General features: G+C 42.0%; 1 protein-coding gene across 1 annotated transcript in view; it reads right to left on the bottom strand.

The window, feature by feature from the left end:
* Positions 1-15838, bottom strand: part of ext1b (exostosin glycosyltransferase 1b) — a 313407-nt gene that overhangs the window by 86962 nt on the left and 210607 nt on the right. The window lies entirely within an intron of this gene.

The raw sequence follows: 15838 nt of genomic DNA, 5'->3' as shown, positions 1-15838 counted from the left end.
TGTGTTAATCTGATTTATCATAATCAGATAACGGTCATAATCGGATAAAGTACACCGGACTTTGCTGTTTACACGACCACCTAATAATCTGATAACAGCCAGTAATCAGATAACAATCGGTTTTTAGTGTGCATGTAAACGGGGCCATGCACTAAAGTACATTTTTGTCCACCCCCAAATCACTTTATTCTTTTGGTGTGTGTGTGTGTGTGTGTGTGTGTATATATATATATGTGGTTTCCAGGAATTTCTGTATTTCCTGTGTTCATTTTCAGAGAACCACAACTTCAGTTTCACAATCAACTTTTCTGTATCACGCCATCCTCTGTCATCAGTTTTCATCCTTCTGTCCTCTCTCCACCTCTCCCATCTCCCTTCCTATATTCTGCTCTCTCTCTCTCTCTCTCTCTCTCTCTCTCTCTCTCCATGCGTCTTACTGCTCTGGAAACAGGGTGATCAGCCCTGCCGGGTGTAATGAGCTGAGGATGACACCTGCTTCCACCCTGCAGCTGGCTCAAACGCCGTGTGCACGTGCACCAGGCTGCACAGATGGGGCACATTAAGATGTTCACTGTGCGAAAAAGACGGCCGTTTACTTTCTGCTCCGTGGCGTCAACCTTTACCAAGTCGCTGAATGCCACGTTTCATCCCCCCCCCCCGCACCCCCCATGTCGCCATTTATTTTACAAATAGATGCAGATCAAATGAAAAACGCCTGAAAGCCCAAACGCCCAGAGAGCCGCTTAATCAATTAGCAGGAAAGAAAAATTTGACTTGTTCCTGTTTCATAAACTGGAGAATTTTCAGTTTCAATTAAGAGAAATGACTTTTGACTAGTTTGAAACTTTTCTCAGGCTGATAAAATGTTCCTCATGAAAGGATGACAAACTGCTTTTAAATGCATTTGAAACAAGTTAAGTCTGGGAACGTGCGCTGGTGCTGAGCTTCGCCACATCCACAACACCACGGAACCGCCTTGGGTCCTGGATGGCAACCACTCAGGCAGATAACCAGTCCATTCCCACATGTCTAAAATAACTACCTATCTACCACAGCCAGATGAAACGTGGGCATCCCCTTGACCTTCTCCAGCTACTGGGGTCCTCAGGCACCTGCATATTGGATCGTGCATGTGGCCAAAATATTAAAGCTGTCTCTTCCCTCACAATGCAAGTGATACTCCTTATCCTTCGAAGACCTCTAGTACCAAGGACCCAGTCTTCGCCTTAGGTCATTGGTTGGCCTCCAAGTCTTGCAATCATATCGCAGCACAAGGACCCAAAAAGCTAATGCTAACAGGCTAATTTTGGTTTGGGTGTTTAATTAATGCATATTTCTGGGGACTTGGCAGTAGCTTTCATAACAGGTGGCGTGGGTGTGGGTAATAAAAACGGCAACAGGCAAATTGCCTCAGTAACTGTTGTATCTTCAGGACAGGCAACATCAGCAAGCTATCAATACCTGCTAATCAGAGGCAAGGTGCCAACATACAGATTAAATAGGTCTGTTATTACAATTAACCACACAGGAAGTCATATTATCTCTGATATTTGTAATTAAATGCTCAGAAAAAACAAACACCTGAGTCAGCAGCAGCTAACAGCCACTGCTAGCAGCTAGTGGACGTGCCCCTTGACCCAGTGCACTCGCTGTCACTCAAAGTGGCCATGCACCTAATTGTTCATAACTTGATGGCTTAAAATAGCTTGAAATGATGAGCCCCCCCCACCCCCCACAACCCAGGTGGGGAAGCTACCTATAGAGATAAAAAACATATTTTAACATGGAAGACTATAAAGACTGACCCAATTTTGGAGCCAGCCTCAAGTGACCATGCATAGAACTGCAGGATTTCACACTTCCATGTTGCCTTCATTTTTCAGCACTGGTGGCTGTAGCAGGGATAAACTGCCTGCATTTTTCAATGTGTGATCATTAAGGGAATTTAATGAACACATTTTGAGGGGGGGAAAATAGAACTGAAGAATAAACTTTAAATGGTGTTAAAATGTTCTAAGAGTAGTTAAAATTGGTTTTAAAACCTAATGTGGGTCACCAGGTGTCCAAAAAAATCAGTGTTAAAATTTTGTTGCTAAAATTTATGCTCTAAAATGAGCCGTGTAAGTCTGAATTGTGAGCTCTAAAATAAAACTTCAACCACATGCACATGCAAAAGGTAAATAAAAATTGATTTACAACAATAGCAGCCAAATGTTTGAGTAGGTTTGAAACAACTCGAAATGGGTTAAAACCAAATTTAAATATATTGAATTTAAATTTAAACTGGCACTATCTGTAAAAAAAACAAAAAACAAAACAAATAAATATCTGCAGTTTTGGTTGCATTGAGGATTTGAATAGGTCTCCTTGGGTTACACATTTCTGGCAGTTTATACACAAAATGATTGATCATTAGCTGCAGAAGTGACAGGTGTCAGTGTCACCATCACTTGTTTTCCACAGCTGTTACTCACCTGCATAAAAGTGATTTTCCCATGGATCTTTGGTTGTGACGCACTCGGACATTGTTTCCTGCATAAGTGCAGTTTACAGCAAACAAGTTCCTCATGTGACACTCACAAAATGCTTCCGATAAAAGAACATGCAACCACAAAGGTTTGCGAGAAAACATGCCAACTGCAATTTTAACACATTTTTAAGCATTAAAGTAGAATAACATTATAAGAATTAGAATTTTAAACAAATAAATAAATAAAGGTTAAGAGCAGTGAGGCAGAAAATCATTTGTCATTTAATTGCAGTCTGTGCAAGAGGAAGGTCACATGATGAGCGAGCACACGTGCACACATGCTGATGCTGGTGTTGCCTCGCCCCTTTTTTAGCTGACAGCATGACAGCCTGTGAAAAAAATCTTTGCCTTATTCGCGCCTACATGCATAACATTTGGTGCAGCACACAAATTTTATGAGTGCATGTGCACACACAAACACAGCATGCACAAGAGACAGCTGCACGCCCTCACGCTGACATTCCATCACCTGTCAATGGAGACAAAAAGTCGTCTTAAAGCGTACTTCCACACCAGCTCTCCGCTCTGACTGCGGCTTTGTGCACGTTGCAGCCAATAAAACACACCAGTGCCTGATGGCAATGAAGACCAATAAAAGGATTTACCATGTGGTGCCTTCAAACATTTATTCCAAACTGCTGAACATTCATGTATGTGTCAGCGCTGTCACATTTAAATTCATCTGGGTTTTATATCATGTGAACATAAGCTTCCTGCAGAGTGATTCTGCAGCACCATGCAGATGGTTTTTAAAAAGGGATAAGTATCTTGCTCAGGGACACTTCAACACAAAGACAGGAGTCACTTTGAAGTGATCCCCTGACCCTCCAGTGAAGGGACAACCTCCTCCAGTAACTCAGCCCGAACAGAAATCATCGAGAGATTTCTATAAAAAAAAAAAAATAAAAAAAATAGAGAATGAAGAACATAAAAAATAGTAATAATAACAATTTTGCTGAAAGTACGCACCAGATTTTTATTTTTACTTTTTAATTACAGGTCATCAAAAAATAAACGAGTTAATTGATTGTCTTGAACAAAAACAAACAATTGAGTTCAACGAATACCTAATAATATTTGTTGTTATCCCCAAAATTTAAAAGGTGTCACATTCTGCAAAATGGATTTTGAGTAACATTTTACAGTAAAAAAAAAAAAGTAGTTGGAGGTTCATTTCACACAGCTCCATGTCCATGTATATACAATCAGGTCCATAAGTATTTGGACAGTGACTTCGGTGGGGGGTGGGGGCATCTGTAAAGCTGATGAATTAATCATTATGCTACTTCACATATTGGGAACAAGACTCCTGTTGGATATTATTATTATTATTATTATTATTATTGTCATTATTATTATTATAAGTAGTAGCAGTAGTAGTAGTAGTAGTAGTATTATAGCAATTTCAGTCAAGAGATTTTAAAGTGCTCTCCAAATGGATCCATTCAGAAAGGCTTACAAATGCACACTTTTTTTTTTCCGGATGTTGCTGCCTGACATTTTTAAATCCTAATTTAAATGTAAACATGTTTGACATCCAGGTCACAGATAACGCTAATCCCTTGTTTTCTTCTATTTTCATCTCTTCTAATGAGGATGTGCAAAAAAAAAAAAAATCCTTTTCCTGTGCTTTAAATGTCTTATCGTACACTTGGAATTCAGATAAATCCATCTGCTTTCATTGCTGGCTTCTAAAAGAGTGAATATTTAAATCCTCCCACCTGACTCACATGCTAAGCATCTTACCCGTATTATAACTGTGACAGCGCTGAAAAGACATCATTTTCTTTTTACGAGGGAGTGTTAGTGATTTAGAGAAGTCGAGGTCGATGCAGATATCTCCCGTACAAACCCCCAATCACCCCCCTCCCCCTCTCCCCCTCTCCCTGGGCCTCCTGCCGGTTTGGCCTTGAAGTAAAGGTGCCCTGACACTTGCACGACTTTGATCCGCACACTTGCACGATCCCACCCGCTGTGTTCCCAGCTGGACGCCGTGCTTTGTTCCACTGGCTTCCTCACATTGTGCGCTGGACGCTGCGCATATAAAATAATTATTTCCTAGCGGATTAATCGTGTCTCTGTGAGTTGGCTGTTAAAAACGGCTCTAATCGCTTCTGGAATCATAGAGGACCGCTCCAGCAGCAGCTTTCTTTCTCTCTCACACGTGCACTTAATGAGGTGGAGAAAGCATTTGGAACCGTCTAAAAAGTTAATTATTTGTCATGTTTATATTGTAATGGCTTGGTAAAACATTTGCATGTTCATTCCTTCTTGTGAGCAGCTGTAAATGTTTCTGATAGATTTAACATCTCGTTATAATCGTTCAGATGAGCTGCGCTGTGATGCGGTGCGCTGACACAATCACTCGCACTCACAGGCAGTGTTTTTGAATTGTTTGCGCAATGTTTACTTGAAGTTCACGTCATTAATGTGTGAGGGAGATTTTGAACATTTCAAAATTTTCTTTGCACACGTGCACAAAGTCACACACAGTGTACAACAGTTTGCAACAAGTTTGAGACGAGTTTACGCTCGTCCACGGCAGAGTGCGTGCAAGTGCGTGGCTCAAAGCCGTGCAAGTATTAGGGGGCCTTAAGGATCACAGGGCTCATCTTGCTCCTTCTTTTCTACCGCTCTCTCTCCTCCTTTGTGGGTTCTAACAACAACTTTAACTCCATTCTGTATGTGTAACCTTGAACTGATGGAAGGAAAACAGACACGCGTGTGTGTGTGTGAGTGAGAGAGAGACAGATACTGTTCTTCTCTCATTCACTGTAGAGCTGAAGGTCTAATTGGAAGGACAATGTTTTTGTATGAGATAGGCTCAAGAGACCAGTGATGTCACTTGAAGTTACCTCCGGTGGTCGTATTATCAAATTGTCCAAACAGTCAAGCGGTAAAGATCATGGACAGTGAAGTGGAACACACTTGGGATCAACAGTGAGTTGACAGTTCTGATTAGGAAATTGAGAAAATCCCGAACATCCCAATCCCACAAAGTCCACTATGTCCTTATAGGCCCCAACAATCCAGTGAAAACACGTCCAGGTTGTAAATTGACCGTAGGTGTGATCCAGTTTGTCTGGCTATATGTACCGCCCCTGTGACAAACTGGCAGCCCTTCCAAGGCGTACCCCGCCTCTCCCCACTGGCATAGACTCCAGCACCCCTTGAATGTTAACTGGATTAAACAGGTATAGAAAATGAATGAACGGCATGACTTCATGATGATGTCACTAAGAAGTCATAATACAAATACAGCACAAAACAAACAAAAAGACTGTTCCTTGACTGTGTGATCCCTCCATGCTCACTGTGTCCACGTATTACTGACAGTAAGTAGTCATAATTAATATGATAAACTTGTATCTCAGTGTGCCAAGCGTGTAGGGTATACATCAGCCCTCTGATGGCTTTCAATAAGCTTCACAAACAAAACACACGCGCTAATCCTTCAATGAAATAACCGATAACAGTCAGGATGTTGTGAAAGTGTCGTGACACGGACCCACAACAGGGGGCATAAATGAACGGACAATGGATAAGCCAAAAGTAACAATTTAATGTTGTGAATCGCACAACGACGTACAGACAATAACAATATGGTGGACTGTCAATTATACACCAGGTGACGTGTGGGCAGGGTCGACGATAGAAGACGCCTGGCGAGAGAAGAGCCGGATCCCACACAGCTTCCACCACCAATGGAGCTGAAGAACACCGGAGCCGCCAAGCCCTGCGCCCCAGGTGGCCGCTGTCTTCAACAGTCAGACCCGGTACTGCTGGCAGAGAACAGAGACAGTCCTGATGAGTGTGAGGTCGCACACTCAGTAATCCCACAGTCTGTATTCAGTAAGGAGGGAGAACCTCCACCTCCATTCACACACTCGTGCAGCTCCTGTCTAACCACTTATCTGGTTGGGGTGTGAAGCGAAGCCGTCGCTGATCACACCAAACGCCAATCCCACAGATAAGGCAATACCACAGGAAAACGGCTGCAAAAGAAGTTCAGACTATTATACAAGGTTTTGTTCAGCAGAGAAAATTACCTGATTGGTAGCTGATTTCTCGGCGAGGAGGTGGAGTTGCAGTCCGGCCTTTAAAGGTGGTGGTGATGTGGATGAGTAACAGCTGTCACTCCCGGTTGCTATGACGCCCTCTCATGCTTGAAGCCCGCACTTCAAGCAGGGCGCCATCTGGTGGTGGTGGGCCAGCAGTACCTCCTCTTCAGCGGCCCACACAACACAGTAATTATCAAAACCCCATCAACATATTCTTGGGTAGAAAGACCAGAAACAAACCAAAACCCGGGAGAAATCTTTTTGTATGCCGTTTCCATTGGGCCACAAGTATGGTGCTTTACCTGCATACATGCATCATGTGAAGTCCCAGCAGTAGTGTTTCATGTGCATGCGAGTCCAAGACCTCTGATAGCTATTTTCATCAGCCCCATCGGCAACTGCCTCCTCACGTTGGCATGGAGACCAATCATTACATGCTTCAATTCCATCAACTAAACTGCACAGCAAGAGCACAGAGTTGAAGGGTCTGAAGTGAGATAGTTGGAAACTTGTATTTTAATGTTGTTCATCAGCCTGTTCTTTGGCTGCTTCGCTACTGGCCCACGTTCACTTGGCGTACTGCCGCCCCGGTCTGTTTCGGAGCTGCATCCACTCTGAGACCCCTTCTGAAAGTCTGCTTCCCCGAACTCAGAGCTTCAGGGTGATGAGAACACAAAAGCACAAACCAACTCCAGTGTCTTCCAGCAAGCAGAGAGAAAGAGAAGCAATTTATGGCTTATTAAGGCTGCTGTTACGGTGCAGCTCCCACACCGCCGTCCTGTCCCTCGTTGATTCACATCACACTCGATTCTTGGTGTTGCACAGTGTGTTCCTGTCTGTGTGTGAAAGAATGTCTGTATGCAGGTCTGATGATGGAAAAAAAATTAGCACTGTGCTGTCATGTTTCATAGCAAAAGCTAAAATGATAACATATGGAGAGAAACATAATTTCAAGTATTTTATTAACCAACATTATTCAAGCAAAGTTTTGACTTCCAACTTCCTGCAATGAATTTTGAATATGTTTTAAACATGTTTTAAATAATATACTGGTTAAAGTTAAAATAAGATAAGATAAGATCAACTTTATTTATCCTGAAGGAACTGATTTTGCCAGAGTACAGAAGCAGTAAACAGTGAACAATGTTTTTTTAACAATAAGTACAACAAATTTATGTGAAATGACTGGAAGACATTTGCACAAGATGTTCGACAATATTACACATAACTCTGAAAAGCTGATTATCTCTGAATAACTCTATTCATTACATATTCATCCTGCAGAAGGGGAGGAATTGTACAGTCTGATTGCCACAGGTAGGAAAGACCTCCTTGTGGCGTTCTGTGGTGCACCTTGGTGGTCTCAGCCTATGACTGAAAGTGTTCTGACACGACGTCAGCGTGGCATGCAGGGGGTGGAAGGTGTTTCCTCAGCATCCTCCTCTCTGACACCTCACCACAAACTCCAGCTCAACCCTCAAGACAGAGCCAGCCCTCCTGATGACTGATAAAACTGACTTTAATGTGGTTAAATGTAGCTTTAACTGTTTTTAAATTGTCCTACATCAAGAATATACTCATACTGTTTTAAGGTGCCGCTAATTATTACCATGTGCTCCAGCGGTGCAACAGGGTATCAAAATCATTCTCTTGTGTCTGCCTGTGAACAAAATAACCTGCAGATAGGTAAGCAGATTCTCACCAAACTTGATAGGGCTATTGCTTGGGTGAGTGGAGTAGATTGGTCAAAGTTCCGATCAAGGATGCCAAAAATGTAATCTAATAAAAACATTTTCAGGGATACCTCTGCAACCAATATAGACAGAGAGGTGAAGTGAAGCTTATATGGATCAGCTAATCATTACCTCCGCCAAGGAGGTTATCTTTTCGGTTGCATCCATTTGTTTGTTGGTTGGTTGGATTGTTAGCAGGATTACTCAAAAAATCCTCAACGGATTTCAATGAAATTTTTATCAGGGGTGTATCTTGGCCTAACTTAGAAGTCATTAAATTTTGGTAATGATCCGAAACACAATCCAGATCCAGTAATTTATTTAAGGATTCTTTATCATTGCAGGATAGGGCCAATTTCAACATTTTTGCATCTAACTTCATGAAGACGGGTCACAAAGGCTGAACAAAAATTAAGTTACGACACGCATTTGTTTCTCCTCACTGAATAAACTTATTAGAAAAAAAAAAAAACTTGTGTAGTTCATGCAGTTTCTCTTGTATAAATACATTTGCTGAAGAGCTAAGGGTTTAACCCTCTGGGGCCGACGCCGTCGTATATGACGGCTGAGACCAAGCTTTACTAAATTTTAAATAACGTTTTAATGATATGAGATAGAAACTTACTTTTTTTTTGCTGAAAAGTTAACTCCACAGATGTTCGAGCCACCGTCCACCATCTTTGTACTCCTCATAGAAGCTGTGCGATGATGAGAGCAATGTGAGTGTCCAATTGGAATTGGTTCACCGTCACATGATTTTCCAAAATTCAATCGTAGGGTAGCTTCACCTCACGTGACACACCAAAGATTGTTTTTAGGAGTGATGTGTTACTAGTTTATTATAGTTTGCTGTGTGTTTTGAATAAATGTGTGTGGAAAATAATTATTCCGCTTTACTTTTTCCTTTCTTATTTCTGATTGTAAACCTTTATTACACTTATAAAACACAACTATAGCATATATATTTTGAAAGTACAGGTTGTCCTGAAAAAAAGAGACATAAAACTTGATTGTGGGATGCAGGGAGAGCTGTTAACAGCAATAATAAAACATTTATGCCAGGCGAGTGAACTGTCTAAAAAATGCCCTTGGACCCCAGAGGGTTAACCACTGAATCTGAAACATGACGGTAGATGCGTGAAACAACGTGGAATAAGTCTCTTTGCCAAAGAGTATTCCATGTGATGTCAGTGACCCTATGGCCTTGGCAGAGGTTTGCGCTCTCCGAGTGCTTCTAGTTTGTCATGATATGCTACACGTGATGTCATGATGGGAGGGTTCACCCTAGATGGCTCGCCAGACTTTTGCAGGGCCACATACAGACAGATAAACACACACTCTATCACACCTACGTCAATTTACCTAATGTCTTTGTAAAGTTGGAAGAGAACCTGGGACCTTTTGCTGTGATGTAACAGTGCTAACCACTAATCCACCATTCCACCCAATACAATGCAGAACTGTTCAACTGTCAATCTTAAACACTGGATTAACTTTAATGTACCTACAGTATGCTGAGTGCAAGTGTATTATATAAGAAAATACAAGTATTGGATTGAACATCTGCATTGGGAGACACTCAAATGACTCATATCAGGATCAAGGGCAAAAAAAAAGAAAAAAAAGAAGAAAACTACACCACTCTGTGCCGCTGCAATCACAGCTCACGTTACAAAATACGACACACAAGAAGGAAGACTGCCTCAGTAAAAATGTGTTTCCTCATCTGTTTCCTCGTGACTACCTCGTGTTTCAAATGGAAAAGGCAAAGATGTGGGAAAAGGATTTAAGTGAGGGAAATATGAGTGCAATTAAAAATGAGACATCACCAGTGTTTGTACATCAATGAATGTCAGTGCTATTTATCACAGTGGATATCAGTGCTACACATGTGCGCATTTGTCTGGCAAATAACTCTCGTGCAGATTAAGGACAGATTCCTCCCTTAATTAAAGACAAGCCACATACTCCCCATAAATACAAGCGTGGCAACAGAAGCATATTGTTGTGTGTTCCCACAAGAGGACGACAGATGTGCCAGCTAAGTGAGCTTTCAGAAATAAAAAAGAAAGAAGCATATTTGAGGATGATAATGTGTGTACACACGTGCACAGTGACAAGCACATAGAGGAGCCTGAGAGGAATCACTGTTGTGTGACTGAATGGCATTTGTGCATTTCTCAGCCTCGTTTCTTCCCACTCGTTTGGCTCGCGCCGATGTCTCCTTCTACCCGTCAAGGACGGGGTGCACGTGTGAAAACGTGCATGTGTCCAGATGTGTGCCTGTCTATTTTGCTTTACTGCCTCTCTCGCACCGCCTGTTGTACACTCTGCTGCTAATTCATTAGACTAATTTGTGCTCATTTGCCAGCTTATGCTAGTTCCAATTAGCATTGTAGCATGGAATGACCCAGAGGTGTGCTCGGCCAAACAAACAAGCTCACTGTAGTCAAACCCGTGACCACCCTGATGTTTGTCCACACATAGCCCATTCTGCAAAGGAGCATATCTTGTGAGGGAATATGAGCGGTGACATTTTGGCCATGTGGCACATTTATCTGGGCGCGATACAGCGCAAGGGTGTCTCAGTGTTGAGGACCCCATAGTCTGGAGACAGTCAAGGTTATACCTGTGTTTTACCTAGCTGTAGCATATAGATGGTGACTTTTGAGAGGTGGGGAAGGACCAGTTGTCTGCCTGAGTGGTTACCACCCAGGACACCAAGGCAGTTTGATAGAGTGGTGGGTGTGGCGACTTGTGGCGTGTCCTCATATTTGACCTGTACAGCACTGAGTATAGCTTCACTATTAGTCCCAATGGATGTCGTACTCCAGTGAGTGTTTGATAGCATCAAACGGCTGAGCACATGTATCCGAACAGAGTCCAGAACAAATGGCCAATTGCTCATCAAACCCAACAACAAATTCTCGTGGTATGCTTCATATGATATGATACAAAAACGTAAGTGTTACATGTGAAAAGCGCACTTTTTGGAAGACCCAAGGCAGGTGCTGAATGCTGCGGTCTTCGTGTGAAAGGCCCACTGACTGCGTGGATGACCCCTGCCTGCGGTGAGTGCAAATTAAAGAACAGCAGTTGCAAAACGGACTATGCTCAAAGACTCGATCTAAAGACCCCCCCAACTAACCAGTGTTGTCCTGGACATCTGCATGTTCCTCTGTATTGTTAAAAATGTTTTTTTTTTATTAGTATGACCTAAGCACTGGGTCACCCCTTTGAGTCTGGTCTGCTTGAGGTTTCTTCCTCAAAATTATCAGAGGTTGTTTTTCCTTACCACCACTGTCGCCGGTGTGCTTGCTCTAGGGGTTGGTAAGGTTAGACCTTACTTGTGTGAAGGTCCTTGAGGCAGCTTTGCTGTGATTTGGCACTATATAAAATGAAATAAATTGAATTAAATTTGAATTGAAATTTTTTTGTTTTGTGAAAATATGCTGAACCCAAAAAATTTGTGTCAGCATGGCTCAAATTTAATTGTGATTTGGCTCCCTTATTGAAAATGTAAGCAGTCCTGATATAGGTCCAGAGGCACATCGGGCCAGTGGTCATACCAGTATTCCAGTAGTCTACAATGCCCCCTGGATAAGACACCAGTACAATGCAGGTTACTTCTCCAGCCAAGGTGGTACCCATTTACAGCTGGTGGCCAAGTGGTTAAGTGTGCTTGTTTCCAGTGTCGATTTTTAAAGCAACAACAGCAGGCGCACAAGTCGCTGTGGGTGTACCGAGGTGTCGGTGGAAGAATTGATGACATAAGTGTTTTGACTTTCAGCACAAGCTGTGGTGTACGGAAACACGTAGTATTCACAGTTATTTGCATAATGATCTGGGAAGCAAAATCCAATCACAAGTGCTCACTTGAGACGCATACGAGAAGCATTTTGCTGCCAGGTGCGAACAATAATGTGCCTCAGCTGGATATCAGCACATCATGATATTGGGGTGTAAGAGCTGGACGGGACCTTAATATGATGGGTCTTTCCGTCCCGTCATGATCCTTAAGGGGAAACACTGATTGATGAGTCCATGACGGTAACTCTGTCATTGTTCTTCTCCCTCTAACTCTGTCTTCCTCTGTGCGAATGTCGAAAAACCGCAGTAAAACAACAATAACCTCAAAAGAATTCCCGCTTTCAATTACTGTTGACAAAGCTGGGAAACAAAAGCCCGGATAATCACATTGATTAAACATTTCCATAGCAACATACAGGCTTTATTTCCCCTGATATATAGTCCTCACAGTTAATGTATATAGTCACAACAAAATGAAAACTTGAGAAACGATCCCATTCTCACCTATTTTCATTTTTATATTCCATTATCCCTCTACTTTTCCATTCTGAAAACAATAAAATGTTTTTGGTGATGACTAAACATATCTTGGGTTATGTTATGATAAAAAACGTCAGGCTTTTTGCAAGCTTGATTGAAGAAAACAGCCCTCGCCGAATCCTAGATTTTAGCATGCAACATGCACTCTTTCAAAACAAAATCACGGGAATGACAACGAGTAGTTGGGGAGCAGTTTTGCAATTAAAGAATTACAAATGTGTGCCCCTTTATAGGCACATACCAACTAGGGATGCACGATCTACAATTTTTCACTTCCGATCCGATCCTGATACCTGAATTTGGATATCTGCTGATACCGATACTTTTCTGATCTGATACCAGAGCTCTGTTTGCTTTAACATTATTATTATCATTATTGTTGATTTTATGTCCTGATTGATTTTATGAATGTTGTATGACTGTTTTTTTGTCTTTTTTGTGCTGGTGAGCCGAAGACAATTTTCCACATCGGTGGACAATAAAGAATTATTCTATTGTATTCTATTCTATGAGGATTTTCTTAAAAAGGAGACCTGAAAGTTGAGATACAATTTGCCAGAAGGTGCATCTAAGATGAAAGCCTAGATTTGATGTTTTGGTGAAAGAATTAAGTACTTTTATTTTTTATAAACTTTTATAGCCTTATTTTTATAGACTTAAAGAGAAAAGACAGCACTCTCTCTCTCTGTCCATCTCTCTCCCTGACTCTCTCTGCCTCTCTCTGTCTGTCTGTCTTATGCTCGCTTTCTCTATTTCTGTATCTCTCCCTCTCTCTCTTTCCCTTTCTTGCTCACTTTCTCTCTCCCTCCATCTTGCTCTCTTTTTCTCTCTCGTCGTTTTCGTGCTGTGCAAACTTTGAACTTTTTGGAAACCTGAAGCCTTTCAACTGTAAAATAAATGTGTCATCAGCCACACTCACGTGCAGAATTTTAATGGAGACTTTTTCCCTTTTCAGCGGACAGAATCTCTGTTTGGCTTCTCCTCCTCGGCTGCACACTGAGCTGGCTTTTCATAGCGATTGACAGCCTCGGGAAAGTGAAGCGGCTAACTTTTTAGCACACATTTTCAGCAACAATTCAGTTCATTTTTCGGAAAATCCATGCTCGACGAACAAACAATTTGAACCCAAGAGCTGCTCAGTAAATTTGCCACTAACCGCAACTAGAGCACTGCGGAAGAGAGCTCTCTCAAACAGCCCGACTTTAGAAAACCTCCCCCTCCCCTCCCTCTCAGGAGAGAGCAAACAACAGCAGTTGAGAGATTCACAGTGGTTGCAGGTTGGATTGGTATTTTCCGATACGTGAATTATGTTGGTATCGGAACCCGATACTGATCCAGGATTGGATCGTTCCCATTCCTAATACCAACCCAATCTCATGCCAGTTTGTGATGGTATGGTTGGGGTTATGGTTATGGTTAGGGGTACGCTTAAAAATAGTGAACTAAACTTGACCGTGTCAGGACAGTGTGATGCATTTTTGATGGTATCACAAAAAAAAAAAAAAAGCGTTAGACTGGGCTGCACATGCATGCTTCTATGCATATTCCTCATTTGTTTTGAGTGTTCTTTGTCAATCTTGTTCAAAGTTAATGCAACATGGCCAACATTTGCAATGCCAGTGTCAACCATGGGGGGCAGGAAAGTCACGGGAGAAGTATGAAGAATAACATGCTTGGTTGCAACAACAAAATGAAAATGGCAGAAGGCTTGGAAGCAAAATGATAAAAGTTAATGAGTGTAAATCAAGGGGCAAATCAGAAGCGCTAAACTGAGCTCACCAACAAAAGAAGAAAAACAAGAGATGATTCAGTGCTACTCTGCACCCTGGTGGACAAATGTTTAATTCTCTATCTTCTCACAAGGTATACAAAATAACAGTCGATCAAAGCCATTTTTATAATCTATCTCAAAAAGAATAAAGGGAGTTGTGAAGGTAAAAGGGATCCGCCTAACCCTAGAATGGTGTACCTAATAAAATGGCCGTTGGGTGTACTGTCCAATTCCAATTAGAGCTGGGGAAAATAAAGTTGTAGGCTGTAAGTGTGTGCCACAAAAGTTTTGAATCAGTCTGTCAGCACCCCGTTCTACCTCTCCAGCCACAATCCCTATAAGTCCCTCATCGCATGTGCAATCCCTGAATATTTTACAAATACCCTGATAACAAGAAGTCTTCCCACCACGATACTAATTCACTATGACGGCTTTATCCTTGCAATCTTTTCAATTTGTCCTCTCTGATTTTTTCCACTACTAACAGATGGAGGCAGTTTTTCAGTTGCAATTAGTGTCCCCAAAAAGCACGGGCACACACTCACAAATATGAAGTGGAGGGACATGACGGAAAGAAGTCAATTTGAAACCGGGTGACAGCCATTCCAAATGTGCATTTAGGAATGTCTGGGAAAGTTGTTTTCCTGGGCTGCTGAAGATGCACATGTGCACACAAATATTCAAAACCCTCGAGTTTGTGATTGCCACATTACTGTATTATCTTCCAGATGAGGGAGTCCATACTCTGTGGATGTTTGCTGGAGACCAGCTGGTGCCTCACTCTGCAAGTCCAGATGGCCCTCAGGATGACTTATCGTGCATGTTACTTTGTGTGTGTGTGTGTGTGTATATATATATATATATATATATATACACTCAACAAAAATATAAACACAACACTTTTGGTTTTGCTCCCATTTTGTATGAGATGAACTCAAAGATCTAAAACTTTTTCCACATATACAATATCACCATTTCTCTCAAATGTTGTTCACAAACCAGTCTAAATCTGTGATAGTGAGCACATCTCCTTTGCTGAGATAATCCATCCCACCTCACAGGTGTGCCATATCAAGATGCTGATTAGACACCATGATTAGTGCACAGGTGTGCCTTAGACTGCCCACAATAAAAGGCCACTCTGAAAGGTGCAGTTTTATCACGCAGCACAATGCCACAGATGTCGCAAGATTTGAGGGAGCGTGCAATTGGCATGCTGACAGCAGGAATGTCAACCAGAGCTGTTGCTCGTGTATTGAATGTTCATTTCTCTACCATAAGCCGTCTCCAAAGGCGTTTCAGAGAATTTGGCAGTACATCCAACCAGCCTCACAACCGCAGACCACGTGTAACCACACCAGCCCAGGACCTCCACATCCAGCATGTTCACCTC

Source organism: Thalassophryne amazonica, chromosome 20, assembly GCF_902500255.1.
Source record: "Thalassophryne amazonica chromosome 20, fThaAma1.1, whole genome shotgun sequence".
NCBI lineage: Eukaryota > Metazoa > Chordata > Actinopteri > Batrachoidiformes > Batrachoididae > Thalassophryne > Thalassophryne amazonica.
This window is presented reverse-complemented; position numbering and strand designations above follow the sequence as displayed.